This window comes from Dermochelys coriacea, chromosome 14 (assembly GCF_009764565.3).
Source record: "Dermochelys coriacea isolate rDerCor1 chromosome 14, rDerCor1.pri.v4, whole genome shotgun sequence".
Classification (NCBI taxonomy): Eukaryota; Metazoa; Chordata; order Testudines; family Dermochelyidae; genus Dermochelys; species Dermochelys coriacea.
In genome coordinates this window covers 33,328,311-33,346,974 of record NC_050081.1, presented here as the reverse complement: position 1 = coordinate 33,346,974, position 18,664 = coordinate 33,328,311, and the positions used below count along the sequence as shown (strand labels likewise).

At 52.5% G+C, this 18,664-nt stretch overlaps 2 protein-coding genes and 3 pseudogenes across 5 annotated transcripts in view; all 5 read right to left on the bottom strand.

Moving 5' to 3' along the window:
* The window catches only part of LOC119843336 (butyrophilin subfamily 1 member A1-like), a 1,931,986-nt gene that overhangs the window by 1,769,491 nt on the left and 143,831 nt on the right, over positions 1 to 18,664 (bottom strand). The window lies entirely within an intron of this gene.
* The window catches only part of LOC119843350, a 389,996-nt pseudogene that overhangs the window by 270,309 nt on the left and 101,023 nt on the right, over positions 1 to 18,664 (bottom strand).
* LOC119843304 overlaps positions 1 to 18,664 on the bottom strand; it is a 218,056-nt pseudogene that overhangs the window by 98,382 nt on the left and 101,010 nt on the right.
* The window catches only part of LOC119842976, an 89,644-nt pseudogene that overhangs the window by 23,170 nt on the left and 47,810 nt on the right, over positions 1 to 18,664 (bottom strand).
* The window catches only part of LOC119843286 (zinc finger protein 260-like), a 111,553-nt gene that overhangs the window by 57,935 nt on the left and 34,954 nt on the right, over positions 1 to 18,664 (bottom strand). The gene's annotated exons all lie outside the window — the stretch shown is intronic.

Here is an 18,664-nt window from a genome sequence, read left to right as displayed (position 1 = left end):
GGCCAACTTCAAAAGCATGTGTCTTTCACTAACCAAAGTTGGTCCAGTCAAAGGTACTGCCTCCCCCACCTTGTGTCTGTTCATCCTGGGACAAATGGGGCTACACCAACACTACAAATTAGTGAGAAATAATAGACAGGGCCATACGCTGCTTTTGCTCCTTGGAAAGCTGGAGGGATGGGGATGAATCAGCAGTTTTATGACTCCCTGATTCCATTGGAGGGGGCATGCCAGTTGTAATCAACAGGCGGACTGCGGGCCAAATCTGGACTGCTGGACATTTTTGAATGGACCCCAAAATCTTTGTATTTACTTATATTTATTTTCTTGAGTCTGGTTCTTGACTATACTTTGACCAAGAAATTTAGACTTTGACAAAAAATAATTGACTACCCCTGGGGCATGGAGATTAAAGTATCTCTCTCACTGCATGTGTGGACTCTGGGGTCCATTCCCTGATCAGTTAGATTAGAGGGGAAGAACTGAACAGATTCAGACACGCAGACCCACGGCTTCTAATGGTTAAGGGGACAGGAATCCCTTACCCAATGAGATCACCATCTCGTAGTTCTCCTGCATGACGTCCCTGTAGAGGGCTCTCTGAGTGGGGTCCAGCAGAGCCCCCTGCCCCTCGGTGAAATACACAGCCACCTCTTCGAAGGTCACCGGCATCTGAAACAACAAGAGTCCCCCACTCAGAACCTGCTGCCCCAGCCACAATCCCACTAGTCACAGGGGAGGAGGCCCAGAAAAGCAGAATCCCACCCGCACCCTGCTCAGAGCAGCCAGGAGGCTTCAGGGGGTGGGGAGAAGGTGAAAGCTGCTTGTCCCCCTCAACACACAGAGCAGGGCAGGGTCTTCTCATTTCCCACACGCCTGCCAGCCACAGGCAGATATGGGAAGCAGAGCTCTGAGCCAGGGACTGGGACAGGAATCCCGACAGCTTCCCTTCGTATTTCACAGCAGCCTCTGGCCAGTTGGGTCAGGCTCCAGCACTGGGAGTTTGGTCACTTTTCCCAGCCCTGCCCAGGGGGGGTGTTTCCTGGTTCAGAAATGGGGGAATGTTCCCCCCGACCATGGGTCTGTTCAGAAAATCAGGCCCAGGTTGAACATTTCCCAGCAGGTTTGTCACACGCTGGCCCCTCCCTGCTGCACCCTGTGTCTTTCCTGCCCCTCCCCCCTACAGCAACCCCCCCGCAGCTCCCTGAAAATCCCCTACCTGAGCTGGCTCCATCACAGCCATTTCCCTTCCCTGTCCCCTGGAAGATGGGATGATCTGGAGTAAAACATGGATGTGATTCCTCAGCCTGTCGGGGCGATGGGGGAGGTTTCAGGAGGGGCTTGAGTCTATTTCAGACTTTGATTCCCTCTGCAGGCTCACTCTCTCTCTGCAGACAGATGCTCTAAACCAGGGGTTCTCAAAATGGGGGTTGGGACCCCTCATGGGGTCACAAGGTTATTACATGGGGGGTTGTGAGCTGTCAGCCTCCACCCCAAACCCCACTTTGCTTCAAGCATTTATAATGATGTTAAATATACAAAAAAGTGTTTTTAATTTATAAGGGGGGTCGCACTCAGAGGCTTGCTATGTGGAAGAGGTCACCAGTAAAAAAGTTTGAGAGCCACTGCTCTAGACCAGAGGGTTCTCAGAACAGATTGTTTGGTGGCCTTAGAGTGCGGCCACCAAATCTTGCTCGTGGCCGCTCTGACAAATTTTCCTAAAATAATTAACTTTAGGAAAAACAAACAAATATTAGGGCTGTCAATTTTAAAAAAATAATTGTGACTAATCAGTTAATTGCACTGTTAAACAATAGAATACCAATTTAAATTTATGAAATATTTTGGATGTTTTTCTACATTTTCAAATATATTAATTACAACACAGAATACAAAGTGTACAGTGCTCACTTTATATTTTTATTATAAATATTTGCACTGTAAAAATGATCAAGAAAAGTAACTGTCTTTCAATTCATCTCATACAAGTACTGTAGTGTAATCTATCTATCGTGAAAGTACACCTTACAAATGTAGGGGTTTTTGTTTTACATAATTGCACTCAAAAACAAAACAATGCAAAACTTTAGAGCCTACAAGTCCTCTCAGTCCTACTTTTTGTTCAGCCAATCGCTAAGATAAACCAGTTTGTTTACATTTAGAGGAGATAATGCTGCCCTCTTCTTATTTACAATGTCACCTGAAAGTGAGAACAGATGTTCACATGGCAGTTTTGTAGCCGGTATTGCAAGTTATTTATGTGTCAGATATGCTAAACATTTGCATGTCCCTCATGCTTTGGCCACCATTCCAGAGGACATGCTTCCATGCTGATGACGCTCATTTAAAAAAAAAAATCATATGTTAATGAAATTTGTGACTGAACTCCTTGGGGGAGAATTGTATGTATCTGACCCTATTTTATCCGCATTCTGCCATATATTCCATGTAATAGCAGTCTCAGATGATGACTCAGTACATGTTGTTCATTTTAAGAACACTTTTGCTGCAGATTTGACAAAACGCAAAGAAGGTACCAATGTGAGATTTCTAAAGATAGCTACAGCACTCGACCCAAGGTTTAAGAATCTGAAATGCCTTCCAAAATCTGAGAGGGATGAGGTGTGGAGCATGCTTTCATAAATCTTAAAAGAGCAACACTCCCACGCGGAAACTACACAACCCGAACCACCAAAAAAGGAAATCAACCTTCTGCTGGTGGCATCTGACTCAGATGATGAAAAAGAAACTGCATCTGTCAGCACTGCTTTCTATTGTTATCAAGCAGAACCCGTCATCAGCATTGACACATCTTCTGGAATGATGGTTGAAGCATGAAGGAACATATGAATCTTTAGTGCATCTGGCATATAAATATCTTGCGATGCCTGCTACACCAGTGCCATGTGAACACCTGTTCTCACTGTCAGGTGACATTGTAAACAAAAACTGGGCAGTATCATCTCCTGAAAATGTAATTTCCAGACTAAACAAACCCAATTTTTTAAATCTTCCCTCACAGGTCATGTTTTCGAGATCTTTAATAATTTTTGTTGTTCTTCTCTGGACTTTCTCCAATTTGTCCTCATCTTTCCTGAAATATGGCACCCAGAACTGGACACAATACTCCAGTTGAGACTTAATCAGCGCAGAGTAGAGCGGAAGAATGACTTCTTGTGTCTTGCTAATGTACAGTTGTATTTTGGTGCTCCTGGCCCTCGCTGCCTCCCCTGGCGTGCCCCCCATACCCTCTGGCCTCCACTGCTTCCCTCTGCCCCACCTGGATCTCCCCTGATTACCACTACCTCTCCCAGCCCTCCACTGTCCCCCTGGGCTCCCCATCACCCTCTGGGCCCCACTGTTTCCCCCCAGATTCCCTTCTGCAGCCTCTCACACTGCTGCTTGCCTGTTGACCACAGCTGCCAGTAAGGCCGGCCCCCATGAAGCCACACCACCCTGAGCCCAAGCCCAGAGCCAGAGCCCCACGGCTGGAACTGGGGGGTGTGGGGTGAAGCCCAGAGCCCCAAAGCTGAAGCTGGCGTAGAGGGCCTGGAGCCAGAGCCTCAAGGCTGAATGGGGTGAGGGGGATTAAGTCTGCCCCTGGAGCCCCGCAGCTGAAGCTGGGGATGGGGACTGAAGCCCTCCCCTGGATCCCTTGGGCACTGCAGGGAGGGGCCACTGCTTTGCCCCCTCCCCCATCTCTGCCCAGGAGGCTGTTGTGGCCGCATTGAGAAACGGCTGCTCTATACTCTGCCAGGCTGGGGAATACACTCAGGCTATGTCCACGCTACCAGGGCTATGGCGGCCCAGCTACTGCATGGCAGGAACACGGCTACAGCTCCGTAGCGTGGACACGTCCTCCAGCAGCGGCAGGGGTTTGTCCATCAGATAATCCACCTCTCCAATCGGCAGTAGCTCGTTCAGGGGAAGAATTCTCCCGTCTGTCAAGCTGCGTCCACAATGGGGCTCAGGTCGACTTAACTATGGCACTCAAGGCTCAAAACTTTGCCTTGCCCTGTATGATGCAGTAGATGGATCTGATTGTTCACGTAACCCAGGCCTTAGAACACAGACCTGGCCCCTCCCAGCAGGCTCCACCCACCAACACTTCCAAACCCCCCCAGCATCAGAGCTGGCACAGTTCAGGGCAACTGCCCCTGTATTGCCGCTCAGTGGTCCAGCCAGGGCACCCACTGGGCCCCACCCCAGCGATTGCCTCTCATGTGTGGAGACCAAGTCTTCCCTAGGCCATGTCTACACTAGCACTTATGCAGGCAAAACTTTTGTCGCTCAGGGGTGTGAAGAAAGCTCTCCCGCTGACACAGCGACTGCCGCTCACTGAGCTGGTTTTATTATGTAGACGGGAGAGCTCTCTCCTGTCGGCGTAACGTGGCCACATGAGCGGTCTCAGAGCAGCAGAGCATAGGGTCAGAAGGGACCACAAGGATCACCTACTCTAACTCCCTGCCAAGATGCAGGATTTGTTGTGTCTAAGCCACCCAAGGCAGAGGGCTATCCAGCCTCCTTTGGAAAACCTCCAGTGAAGGAGCTTCCACGACCCCCCCGAGGCCTCTGTTCCATTGTCCTACTGAGATTTTTCCAGAGATTTAATGTAAACCTGTTATGCTGTTGTTTGATCCCATTGTCTCTTGTCCTACCCTCTGTGGCAAGAGAGAGCAACTTTTCTCCAGACGCCAGCCTCCTCTTCTCCCTTAGCAATAACCAGAGCCCTCTAGTCCGATGGCAACACCTAATGAATGAGCTGCCCCAGACTCCCCCGGCAGCCCCCAGGGACAGGCACGTAGAGGCTGAACTCATTGGCCCATCTGCACTCACCCCCTGCCAGAGCCAGCAGTGACTCTGGTCTGACACCGGTGTGGGTGAGATCTGAATCCATGGCACGGGGAAGCTGCCATTGTCTCTCTCACCATCCCTCTTCCTTCTCATTGCCTCTGTCTCTCCCTTTCCCAGCCAGCCTCCTCTTGCTCTCACATTCCCCCTCCGGCCTCCCCAGTCCCCTCTCCCCTCATCACCCCCTTTCCTTCACTAGATCCCACCACCCAGATTTCCCTCTATTTCAGCCCTGTGTCCTGTGGGCTCCACAATTTCCCCCTGTACAGTGATCCCCCTGCGTTGCCTTATCCTCCATGCAGCGGGCACCCCCTGCCCCCATTCCATCCTGCCCCCTGCATCGCCCTTCAACCTCTGCACTCGCCACACATCCCTGTTCACCTGTAAATCCCCTCTTGCACCCCCTTCTTCACACATCTTGTGGCTCCCACCTCCCTCTGTTCCCCCAGGTGTGGCTGTCCCAGCCCCCTGTCCTACACACAACGGGGGCTGGTGGCAGCTTTCCTGGACACAGGGCAGGGAATATCAGCCAGCTCCACAGGGAGCAGCCTGGGGCCACCGCTCCCTGGGGGGACGGATGGAAGGGTCTCTTTTACCTTCCCTCCAAGCGGTGCCATCCCTGGGAGCAGAGGTCAGGTCTCCCCTTAAGCGATGTCCTGGGCAGGCTCGGGTGTCTGGACTGATAAGCCTCCTGGGGAGCAGCGGGAATGTTACTGTCTCTATATTTCAGAGTAGCAGCCGTGTTAGTCTGTATTCGCAAAAAGAAAAGGAGTACTTGTGGCACCTTAGAGACTAACAAATTTATTAGAGCATAAGCTTTCGTGAGCTACAGCTCACTTCATCGGATGCATCCGATGAAGTGAGCTGTAGCTCACGAAAGCTTATGCTCTAATAAATTTGTTAGTCTCTAAGGTGCCACAAGTACTCCTTTTCTTTTTGTCTCTATATTAACCTCTCCCATCTGCAGCCAGGACTCTGGGGTTGCCAGCAGCAGCTGCTGGGGCTCTGGATCTTGCAAGATCCCACAGTGGTCAACAAAAAAGCCTGGTCTACACTACAGAGTACCTCGACCTCACTAAGTCAGTGTCTACACCACAATGCTGCTGCTTGTCAGTTTCAGGGCTGCTATTCTCTCCCCTCTGCAGCCACAGCTCAGAGCTGGGGCCATGAAATTGACAAGAATGTCAATGTCACAGCTGGTAGGCTCCCTGCCTGAAATTAAGCCAGGGGCTGGGCTCACAGCTAGCACCTCCCCACCCAGCCTTCAGCCAGGTGACAGGCTCACACCTGGAGCAACCACCCCTCACCCCAGGGTGACAGCAGAAGCTGTGAGCCACCCCATCACCCACTGGGCTCAATTTCACAGCAGGGAACCTAGGCTCTAGCTGTGACCCCCCCCCGCTGCTCTGAGCCAGGATGTCAATTTCATTCCTGGTAGGCTCTTGGCTGTGAAATTGAACCCTGGGCTCACAGCTTGGGCTCTCACCCCAGAGGCATGGAGGGCTCCAGCTGTGAGCCCTGTGCAGCTGTCAGTGCCCCACATCAGTTGGTGCAAATGCTCCTGGTGAGGATGCGCTCCACCAGCAGAAGGAGGGCAGTGTGGACCCCAACAGCCCACTCAATTACAAGGGTGACTATGTCAAGCTAAATTAAGTCGCCCTAATTTTGCAGTGTAGACAAGCCCTTACCTCACAGATTCCGATGCCGGGAACCAGTGGTCACTCCCACACCAGCTTTTTCTAGGTCCCAGCGATAAACCCATTGCATTGTAGCCACCCTGCCTCTCAGGGACCCCATGTCCCCTGGGCACAGGCAGCTTCTCTCAGCATTAAGGGATCATCGTACAAAGCAGCCACCATGTCAATAGGAGGACAGAAAGGAGATGTACCAGTCCCTGGGAAGCAGGAGAAGGGGGATTTCTATCAAGACTCAGGATGATTCCAGAGAGTCTACAATATAACAGAGACGGGGGGAGATGGGGTCCTAGAGAGACTACCCAGAGGCTGGAGCTGCAGGGGACACCTTTCTCAGTGACACTGACTCCGGGTGTGATTCACTCGCGGAAGTAATTGGCACAGGGAGCTGTTGGTCAGGGACGGTCTCTTGGCTCCACACCACACTCGCTGGCTACCAGCCCTGGGCCTGAGCTTCCAGGTCTGCTCCCCTATCTCGGGTCATGGAGCTGTGCTAGGCCACCAGGCTTGGTGGGTTCATCTGCTCCTAAGAATAACCAATCAAGGGGCCCTCATGTCCACTCCTGCAGGGATCTCTGCCGCCCCTTTCCTGGCCGGTACAATTCGCTACTGGGTAGCAGCTACTGACATCTAGCTGTTCTCTTTTGCTGCCCTTTCACAATTTTGCTGCCTCTGCCTTTCCCCAAGCTCTGGTCGAGGGGTAGCAAGCTGTGATGGAGGGGGGGTATATTCCCCTCGCAATCGGCTATCTCTCACCTTTCCTCATCCTCTACTTTTCTGCATCTCCTGGTCCCAGAACAGCAAAGAATGATGGACGGGAAAGGAAGTCTGCTTCCTTTCCCCAGCCTCTGGTCCAGAGGTAGGAACTTGTGATGGAGGGGGGCATGCCTGTCACAATTTGCTACCACTGTGAAATCACTATTTTAAATTTGGGCACAAAGAAAGGTGTCTCGGTAATCCAGAAAAGCATTGTACAGAGCTAAACCTCTGGGCTTTGTATGTAAATCCCGGAATGAAGGTGGTGTTATTTCTTTATTAGTCTCTTTCCACTGTAGATCGTTGGGCAGCGGGTAGAATAGGCGTGCGGAGGCTAAACCTCCCCAGCTAGGCTGTGGCCCAGCCCATGCGTCGCCCCAAGGCCCTGGTCCTATGTCCTGATCTTCCCCCGTGGCCTCACCCACATTGCTCCTCCTCCCGCCCTTGCTCTGCTTCTTCCCCAAAGCCAGCAGGCGCTAAGGTGGGCCGGCCGGTGCCCGGCGGCCCAGAACTCAGGCTGGCTGAGGCAGGCAGGCTGGGGCTCGGGCTGGCCGGTGGGCTGAGGCTTGGGGCAGCTGAGGTGGGTAGGCTGGTGCTTGGGCCAGACAGCAGGCTGGGATTCGGGCCAGCTGGCAGCCCATGACTCAGTGAGGCTGGGGTAGGCAGGCCAGGGCTCCTCCAGCTGCAGTAGGGGGCTCAGGGCTCCGGCGGGCAAGGAGGAGAGGACCTCGGGGCTCCAGCGGGCAAGGAGGGGAGGGCCTCAGGCAGGCCCTCAGGGCTGGGGGCTAGACTCCCCAAATGCAGGGTTCAGGTGCCGCCCACGTGTAGATCAGGCTGCACAGTTTCAATAGTAAACAAACATTTAATGCACACAAATCACTGAGTATACCGCCAAACCCTATAAACAGTATTTAAAATACTTACAAACACCTTTTCAGCGCAAGCTATTAGGCAGAAAATCTACCACTGTCCCTTTTACCGACTTATCCCCCATCGTCACTGTTACGCACCCTGAACAAGTTTCCGACACAACATTTGCACTGCTGTACTTCGGCACACGCAGGTGGGTGTAAACAAAGTGCACCGTGGTCCAGGAGGGAAAAAAGAAAATACAGGGGACCTCCCTGCATTCTGATCTTTCAGAGACACTTTCTCAGCCCTTTTCCTCACTGCTAAAACTCAAGTGCTCTCTCCTGACTGTATTTTTACCTCAAAATAATCCTATACTTTAGTTACCCCATGGTAAAAAAACCACCCCTAAACAATAAAAACTAAAATCACTCTTTTTAGCAGTGAGGAAAAGGCCGAGGGGGCTGAACTCACAATGGGATGGCACCGTTGGGATGCTCAGTGTTGCAAGGACTATCTTTTAGGCCCCTAGCAAGTCACAGGAACAAACCTGTGATCCACAAAGCTGAGATAGGTGTCTAGGCTCCCTAGACAGATACTGCGGAGAGGCAGGCGCCTGAGAATGAGATCCACAAAGGCGAGGAGCCACCTCAGCCTGCCCATGGGAGATGCCGACCTAAGACCCGCCTTGGCTCTCACAGACTTCGGGCCTAACTCTCAGTGGCAGGAAGGCACCTAGCCCTGCCTAGCGCTCCACGGATGGGAGCCCAGCTCCTGGAGTCAGGTGGCTCAGGCCCCTAAACTGTTCCTTGAGCTAGGCAGGAGCCAAATACCACCCGAAACAGCCAGAGGTAGTGGTTGTGGTACTCACCTTCTATCTTTCAGCACTCACCTGGGATGGGGGAGACCCCTGTTCAAACCTGCTTTCTTCCTCTGCTTGAGGGGGGGCATTGAACCTGGGTCTCCTACATCCCAGCCCACTTAGACGTCAGCAGAAGGATTCCCATTCATGGATCCCTAGGCAAACCAGGCACCTTCCTGCACCTATGAGGCATTATACAGAGCTAGCGACTGATCAGGGATTATTTTAAACACAAAAAATTTGGGGGGGGAGGGGATATGTGAAATATTGTGCAGAATCAGGTCTCCTTTAGCAGCTCCTTGCCTCTGGGATGCAACTGTGTGAGAACCCAGCCCTGGGAGCGGGTGCTGAGGTGTAGCATCCCCCAAGGGTGGGAGGGGAGCCCGTTTATACCTCAACATCCTTTTCTGCAACCACTGCAGATTGCTCACCCCCATGGCTGTCGCTTTTAACCCCTCTGCACTCTGGGGTTTCCCCACTGATACAGTCTGGCCGGGCCTTAGCCACATGCTTAACCCTGGTACCTAACTACCCCGGTCTTTTCCCCCCATCTCCTTCCCCAGCCTCCAGCGCTTTCTCCCTCCTGCACATCAGTTTGGCCCCTGCACGGATTCTGTCCCCCACATTTGACTCCTTTGCCCCCTCTTACCCCTTCGACCAGCAGAGAGCCCCTTGGCCTCCCATGCAGGAGAGGTGAGTCAGCGGCACCCTTCACACGAGCACCTACATCAGCAGCAAATCAGCAGATGGTGGCGGCATCCGCCGTGTGTCTGTCTCTGCCCCTGCCCCAGGCCGGCCCAGGCTGGCTCCCCCCGCCCCGCACACAGCGGGAGCCGGCGGCAGCTTGCCCGGGCCCGGGGCAGGGAATCGCAGCCGGCTCCGCGGGGAGCAGCCCGGGGCCAAACCCTCCCCCTGCAGCCCGGGGGGGACGGGGGGGCGGGTCTCTCTCACCTTCCCTCCGAGCGGGCCCCCCCGGGGCAGGGGCCGGGCCGGGAAGGGGGCCCTGGCCGGGCTGGGGGCTCTGCCCTGGGGGAGGCTCCCGGGGAGCCGCGGGAAGGGCCCGGCTGGAGATTCCCCTCTCCCGGCTGCAGCCAGGGCTCCGGGCTCCCAGCACCAGCCGCCGGGGCTCGGGGATCTCGCCGGGAGCCAGAGTCGCCGCAGCGGCTGCGAGTCACTTCCTGCGGCCGGGCCTGAGCCCCGCGATCGCTCCCCCCAGAGCCGCCCCCCAGCCGCTCCTGGGTCCTAGCGATCAACGCACCGCGATGCAGCCCCCCCGCCCCAGACCCTGTCCCCTGGGGGCCCCACCTGCCCTGGGCTCGGGCAGCTTCTCCCCGCATTAGGGGGGCATCGTGCACAGAGGCCAACGTACCCGTGGGAGGACAGACAGGAGGCGCCCAGATCGCGGAAAAGGGGGGTTTCTGTGCAGATTTGGGATTGCTCTAGAGTCCCAGTACCCAGGGGCCACATGGGGGTGACGGGAGCCGGGGACACTCTGTGTGTGAGTCGCTTTGGTAACAGACGGGCACAGGGAGCAGTTGGTCAGAGCTGGTGTCTTGTCTGCACCCCAGACTCACTGGCTACCAGCTCTGGGCCCCTCACTTGGCTCATGGGAGCTGTCAGTGCTTTGCCACCAGGTTCCTGGAAGCGTTTGTAGGGCTGAATTAACCCATCCCTGGGTTCTAGGCCAAACCCCCTTGTATGCCCCCCGTCCCCACCCACCAGGGATTGCCTTTGCCCTTCTCCCAACTGGCTCCCCCACGTGGGCACTGACTGCAGCTCCCTCTCACACACCTGCACATCACCAGCAAACTCCAGCTGGTCCGGTTCAGGGACTGGTGCTCTGCCCACTTGTGTCCTGGTGCATGGCAGTTGCAGCACGACTCACTCCAATTTGGCCCTGGCCCCCACCAGGTGTCAACAGCAATCAGATTTGGCCTGATGCCCCCTCTCCCAAAATGGGGGCACAGGCACTGTGCCACCTATCACTGGATACCCACAAAACTCCCTGATGAGCAGTTCCCCAAGGACTAGTGTACCACTCTAACCCTGAGAGCATCCCAATGCCAGAGGGCCAGGGGGTCCCTGGGAGCTGGAAGTGAGTTTCAGCTGGCTTGACAAACCCAACTCACTGGTGCCATAATCTGTATCTAAAAAGGTGTCACTGGAAACTAATAACTCACTGATCAGTCATATGCTTGCATGAAATGTATATGGGCCATATACAAAGAATTAGAAACACAGGCTGGCAATTGTTCTTAAAATGTGTTTGTCGGGCAAGGCTTATGTCATCCCTGCCCTAAACAAAGGAATGTGGTTCTTCCACTTGCTGGAACCTGTCTCCAATGTAAATGAAGCGAGGACAATGAAATTACATTTACACCAAGGGCAGACAAAGCCAGCAGGCGAAGCACAGTGGAAGATTCCACTTCCCACTCTTAATGGGAGGTGGAAGCAGCAGCTGCAAAAAAACTTCCCGCCTCCTGAAGCGAGGTCATTGAACTTTAGAAACTATAACCAGGATGCAAAGCCAGCTTGGCATCCATTACTGAGCAGATACCACAGGGCCTGTATATCTGAGAAAAGTGGAACCTTCCAGCCAAGGGGGCTGAAAGTCCCCAGACACTGAATCTAGGCAAGACACCTGCTTAGACCAAGACGGTAACTTACTGCAGTTAAATGTATGTTTCAAAGCATGTTTTGTCTGTAACCTTTTGTTTATTAGACATCCCTTAATCCTAGGTTCCGTGGGAATAAATTCAGTTTTAGTTTTACAACAAAGCATCTCAGTGCCATGTGAGTCCTCAGCTAACTAACAGGGTGGGGCTGTGCGCTGTCTCTTTAAGAGAGCTGCAAAGTTACTGTGAGTGCAATGCTCAGGGGGATCTGACACTACAGGGCAGATGGCTTTGGGGAGACTGAGGTTTGGGGGGCAAGTTGGGGTGACTCTGCAAAGAAGAACTGAGGCTGGTGGAAGCCAGTGAGAATCCCTGGTGCTGTGCACAGGCTGCTGCTGTAAGGGCTCTGAACCACGGCTACACAACAGAGACACCCAGGGCTACAGGGCAGGTGGTGACATGACCCCTCCCTGGTCTGTGGTTGAACCCCACAGCATCACAACATCACTTGACCAGTGTGACCGGAGACCACTGCTCGGGTATCACACACAGCACTGGAATTTGCTGACAGCAAAACAAAAGGAAATTTATTGGAAGAGAGACAAGAGATCCAAACAGAAACAAGAGGAAGGATGGAGTCACATGGTCACATGTAAAACCAAAATCAGAAAGGTTGAACTAGGGCCTACCCTCATTAGAAGTTCTCTTTTCTATCTGATCAAACAGATCCTCACTCCAAAGTTCAGTCTGTCACAGCGTATGCTAGCCCCAAGGAGCCAGGCCCCAGCCTTCCACAAACCACTCTGGAGCAAAGTGAGACCATCTGGGAAGGGGACAAGAGATCCCCGCAGGAGAACTCAGTGACTCAGACAATCACTTTGCTAATGGGGGCTCAGAATCAATAAGATGCTCAGGGTCAGTTTGCCTAGGAAGAGTGAGGGAGGGGCAGAGGACTTGCTAGCTAATCCCCACTTCACCCCCCACAAAAGGCCCGGTGGGAATTAGCCCCTCTCAGTGGTGCTGTCTGAATGCAGTGGGGGCAGGGAGAAGGGGCAGAAGGGGTGAGCGAGGAGAGGCAGCACCTCTACCCCTGTGCTCTTCCTCGCCTCTTATCCCATCATCCCCAAACACTCAATAGCCCCAGCACCCAGCTTTCCCTGCTTCCCCCCTCCACCAGCCCCAACCATTCTATCCCCAGTGTCCTCCCCATAACCCATCGGCCTGGTCCCTTAATGGATTATCTCCCAGCACCCTGGGGGATTTGGGGAGGGGAGGAGTTACCAGCCCCCAGGGACACTCCCCCTGCAGGGAACAGCTCCAGGTAAATGGGGGAGCCCAGCCCAGGGGCTGGTGGAAGATGGGAGATGGGGACAGCTGTGTAAAGTGAAACTGGGGCCTGGCCCAAGTGTCCTTTTCCTCATCTCCATGGCAGGGGGATCCCGTCTGGGAGGGGAAGGGAGAAGGGGGAACTTCAGCCAGGCAGAGGGAGCAGCTGGAGGCGTTTCTCTCTCTCCCTTCCCCCACCTGTGGCCCATCAGCTCAACAACCAGGGCTGCAGCAGGGAAGAGGGGCTGCTGGGAGCTTCTCCTCCTCTGCTTGGGGTTTGTTTAGACCAGGCAGACCCAGAGCGTGACTGACCAGCTGATGCTCGGCTGATGCTGTGTCCTCACCCCAGCGATGGGTAGCTGGAAACTTGGGAGCTAAACATCCCAGATGTGTGTGGGAACAAAGAAATGTGTTTGTCATTATGGCCAGCCCCAGTCAGGGCCCTGAGAGAATTTCCCCCATGTGTGGAGGAGTCTCCCATGTCCAATGTGGTGGTAGCTCCACTTGGAGCATTTTCCATGCTAAAGGAAGCATCTCAGGGTCTGTCTACACAGCAACTAGGCACCTGCTGCGGCTGGACTGTGCCAGCCACTTGGGCTCACGGGCCTCTTTCATTGCTGTATAGACTTCCAGGCTTATTCAGGAGCCTTGTCTCTAGGACCTGCAAGGTGGGAGGGTCCCAGAGACCAGGCTCCAGCCCATGCCCCGAAGTTCACATAGGAATTAACCAGTCATACAGCCCCAGCTGCAGGTTTTTCTTTGCTGTGCAGACAAACCCTGAGAGGTCTCTACCCTGAGTGGGTTTGCTGATGCTTTATACTCCTGGAGCACCCGATGAAGCTTCCCCCACATTCAAAGTCTCTCTCTTGTGGGGACTCTTCAATATATGACAATGTGTGAGCTCTGACTGAATTTTTTCCTGAAGTGAAGGTATTCCTAAGAGCTCTCTCCTGTGTGGAGTCTCCGATGTTTAGCAAGCTTTGAGCTGTTCTTGAAGCTTTTCCCACAGTCCAAGCATTTATGGGTTTCTTCTCTCTTCTGCATCGTCTCATATAACCTCAGGAAACTTTCCCCCACAGTCGAGGCATTTGTGGGGTTTGTCTCCAGTTTGGATTTTCTGATGTCTCGTAAGGGTTGATCTGTGAGTGAAACTTTTCCCACAGTGGAGGCATTTGTAGATTCTCTCTCCCGTGTGGATTCTCTGATGTTTAAGAAGGTAGGAGCTGTGACGGAAGCTTTTCCTGCACTCCAAGCATTTATGGGGTTTCTCTCCTTTGTGGATCATCTCATGTGAAATCAGGTTTGATCGCTGAATGAAGCTTTTCCCACCGTCCAAGCACTTGTGGGGTTTCTCTCCTGTGTGGATTTTCTCATGTGAACTAAGGGTTGATCTGTGGGTGAAACTTTTCCCACAGTCGAGGCATTTGTGAGGTTTATCTCCAGTGTGGATTCTCTGATGTCTGAGAAGGATAGATCTCTGAGCAAAACTGTTCCCACAGTTGAGACACTTATAGGGTCTCTCTCCTGTGTGTACTCTCTGATGCGTAATAAGGTGTGAACTCTGACTGAAGCTTTTCCCACAGTCCAGGCATTTATAAGGTCTCTCTCCCGTGTGGATTCTCCCATGTTTAATAAGCTGTGAGCTGTCACTGAAGGTTTTCCCACAGTCCGAGCATTTATGGGGTTTCTCTCCAGTGTGGGTTCTCTGATGTGTAGTCAGGACTGATATCAAATTGAATCTTTTCCCACACTCTAGGCATTTATAAGGTCTCTCTCCTGTGTGGATTCTCCCATGTTTCATTAGGGATGAGCTCTTGGTAAAACTTTTCCCGCAGTCAGAGCATTTATACGGTCTCTCATCTGTGTGTTTTCTCTGATGTATAATGAGGGATGATCTCTGTTGAAGCTTTTCCCAAAGTCCAAGTACTTATGGGTTTTTTCACCTGTGTGAATTCTCTGATGAGTGATAAGGTTCGATTTCTGACTGAAGTTTTTCCCACAGTTGAGACATTTATAGGGTATCTCTTCCTTGGGATTTATCTGTGAGGCTGTGGTTTCCTTGGGATTTTTGCATCCTACCCCACATTCAATGGATTCATCCTCTTTCTTCATTGGGTGGTTTCCCAGCTCCCTCTCTGACCTCTGCCGACTTCTCCAAGCTTTTCCCTGTTCCAAAGATTGGGAAAAATTCCCTTCCGCTCCTCTCAAAAAGTTCCCCTGTAGTTCCACTTGTTCAGGATCTTCCTGTTGTGGATTCTTCTTTTTGTTCTCACTCATCATCATCTCATCACCTGTTGGGACAGAGAGAGAATATGGACAGGAGTCATTCCCTGTGCCAGGGAGAAAGGACAGTACAGGGAGCAGCAAAGTGGGGAAAATACTACACAGTAACTGTAGGGGAGACGGAGAAATTAGATTCTTCCTCCATCTCATACCCAAACCCTCTTAGGGAAGAAAAGTTGAGGAGGAAACTTCATACAGCTAAAGGATGGGTGGGAAGCCATGGTGATATCTGCCATGATGATACCATACCGGCTGGCTACAGCCTGACTGGGTGGGGTGAAACACACCTCGAGGAGATTGGTAGCAGCCCACCTTTGGGAATCTTAACTTTTTCATTCACTCGCCCGATGGTTTGTGTGTCACTTTCACAAATTCCTCTTGGGACCTCCGATTCCTCAGGAGCCTGGAGATCTGGGCCCCATGGCTCTTCCCCTTGTTGAAGCCGGGCGATCAGGTCAGGTTTGGGAATGGGAAATCCTGCTGGGGGGGGTGGGGGGGAGGGAAATCAGGAAGATGAAGGTGCATGGAGTATTGAGAGAGTATTTGTCACAAAGAACATTCCCTGAGTTTAACCTACCTCATGCTGAGCTGGGAGATTGTGGAATCCAAAAGGATGGGAACATGGTCAATGTAATTACACAGATGTGGAATCTTAACAAATTAGGACATGGCCACTGAGGCCCCAGGGAGAGGCAGATGTCTGTCAGGGGAGGAGCTGTCACAGCATCGCTGGGGGTTTCCAGGATCTGTGCACTCTGGGGGACTTGCTGATGCAGACACAGCTCTGATGTAAAACCCTTGCCTAGTTCTAAACCTCCATAAGTTCCAGAGCCCTCCACACGGCTGGAGCCAGTCCCAGGAATGGAGGATCACAAGGATGGAGAGTGTAAAATAAGAGACACAAGGTGGGTGACGTAATATCTTTTCTTGGGCCAACTCCTGTGCGTGAACATAAGGACAGCCATACTGGGTCAGACCAATGGTCCATCTAGCCCAGTATCCTGTCTACCGACAGTGGCCAATGACAGCTGCTTCAGAGGGAATGAACAGAACAGGTGATCATTAAATGATCCAAAACAATAAAAAACAAGCTTCAGAAGCTTCTCTCTTTCATCAACCAAATTTGGTCCAATCAAAGGTACTGCCTTCCCCACCTTGCATCTGTCTATCCTGGGATGAACAGGGCCACACCAACAGTACAAACAAGTGAGAAATAATACACACAGGACAATACGGTGCTTCTTGCCCTTTAAAAGCTGGATGGATTGGGATGAATTAGCATGTCCATTAGGTTTATGATTCCCCGATCCCATTGGAGGGGGCACGGAGATGAAAGTCTCTCTCACACTAGATCTATGGACTCTGGGATCCATTTGCCTCTAATCTAACTGAGCAGGGAAGAACTGACCAGTTTCAGACATGAAGACCCCATGGCTTCCAGTATCTGAGGCCGCAGGAATCCCTTACCCAGCGAGGTCACCATCACATAGTTCTCCTGCATAACATCCCTGTAGAGGGCTCTCTGAGTGGGGTCCAGCAAAGCCCCCTACCCCTGCGTGAAATACACAGCCACCTCCTCGAAGGTCACGGGCATCTGAAACAACAAGAGTCCTCCACTCAGCATTTGATGCCCAGCCACAATCTCACTGTTCATTGGGGGTGAGGGGAGGGGAGAAAGTCAATAAAGAGAAAGCTCTGTGAGGACCAGAATATGACAATCCAACAGCATTTCCCTTCCCTGTCCCCTGGAAGACGGGACGATCTGGAATGAAATGTTGACGTGATTCCTCAGCCTGTCGGGACGAGAGGGGGAGGTTTCAGAAGGGGCTTGAATCTATTTCACACCCTGATTCCCCTGGCTCTCTCCCTGCAGACAGACTGGTCCTGCAGGCTCCAGCTCAGGATTTGGTGAGGGCAGAGCTCAGGGCTCCCCCGGGGGCTGGTTCCAGCTACCAGAGAAAGTCCCCACCTGGGCTGGGCACAGAGGGGGATTAATGAAGGTCTCTCCCCAGAACAGACCCCACTGGGGGAGCAGCAGTTGCTCAGTCTGGACTTGAGTACATTTCACACCCCGATTCCCCCCAGGCTCTCTCCCTGCATACAGACACTCTAGACTTTGCCACGCCGGGAATACACTCAGGTTATGTCCACACTACAAGCACTACAGGCACACTGCTACTGCTCTGTAATGTGGGGACTGCCTTCAGCAATGAAAGGGGTTTGTGCATCTGTGTGGATAATCCACCTCTCGAACTGGCAGTAGCTCGTTCAATGGAAGAATTATCCCGTCTATTAAGCTGCGTCCATAATGTAGGTCAGGTTTAAAACAAACAAAAGGAAGTATTTCTTCACACAACGCACAGTCACCCTGTGGAACTCTTTGCCAGACGATGTTATGGAGGCCAAGACCATAACAGAGTTCAAAAAAGAACTAGATAAGTTCATGGAGCACAGGTCCATCAATGGTTATTAGCCAGGATGGGCAGGGATGGTGTCCCTAGCCTGTGTTTGCCAGAAATGGGAATGGGCAACAGGGGATAGATAACTTGATGATCACCTGTTCTGTTCATTCTGTCTGGGGCACCTGGCATTGGCCACTGTCGGAAGACAGGGTACTGGGCTAGATGGACCTTTGGTCTGACCCACTAGGGCCATTCTTCTGCTCAGGTCATCCTAGCTGGCTCAGGGCTTAAAACTCTTTCTAGCCCTGAATGATGCAGTAGATGGATCTGATTGTTAACTGTTGACCAGGCCTTACAACACAGACTCGGCCTCTCTTTGCAAGCTAAACCCACCAACACTTCTAAATCCTTCCAGCAACAGAGCTGTCACAGTTCAGGACAACTGCTCCTGTATTTACACTTGGTGATCCATCAAGGGCACCCACTGGGCAGCACCCCAGCTATGGCCTCTTGTGAATGGAGTCCCAGGTCTCTCTCCTTTCTGACCGGAATATTTCTAGGCTGTTCCCTGAGTGTGTAAGGAGGCCTGCTTTACTCCTCGGCTCTGACATGGTACCGTGTAATTCCCCCAGGGATAATTTTCCACACAGCTCTTTCTAGGTTTATTTCATTCTGATGGTAAAAGCATTACAGGAAAAAACTCAAACATATTCAAAACAATAAAAGAACCTAGATGCATGGTAATAACTTCTCAGAGACCACCCCCTCTCTGCCATAGGAGCTCAGGCAGGAGTAGGCCTTCCAAAGTTTCAAAGCCCCACTATGGCATTTCCATGGGATTTCAGGTTCATCACACTCTTTGCTCAGAATGAGAACCCCTGACTCTGGCCAAGCCTGCACGAGTGAGCTTACAGTGGTACCGATGCAGCTGCGCCGCTGTAAGCTCGCTCGTGTAGCCGCTCTATGCCCCCTCCCAAGCTCTCCCCCAGGGACATCATAATGCCACCTCCACAAGGGTGGGAGCTA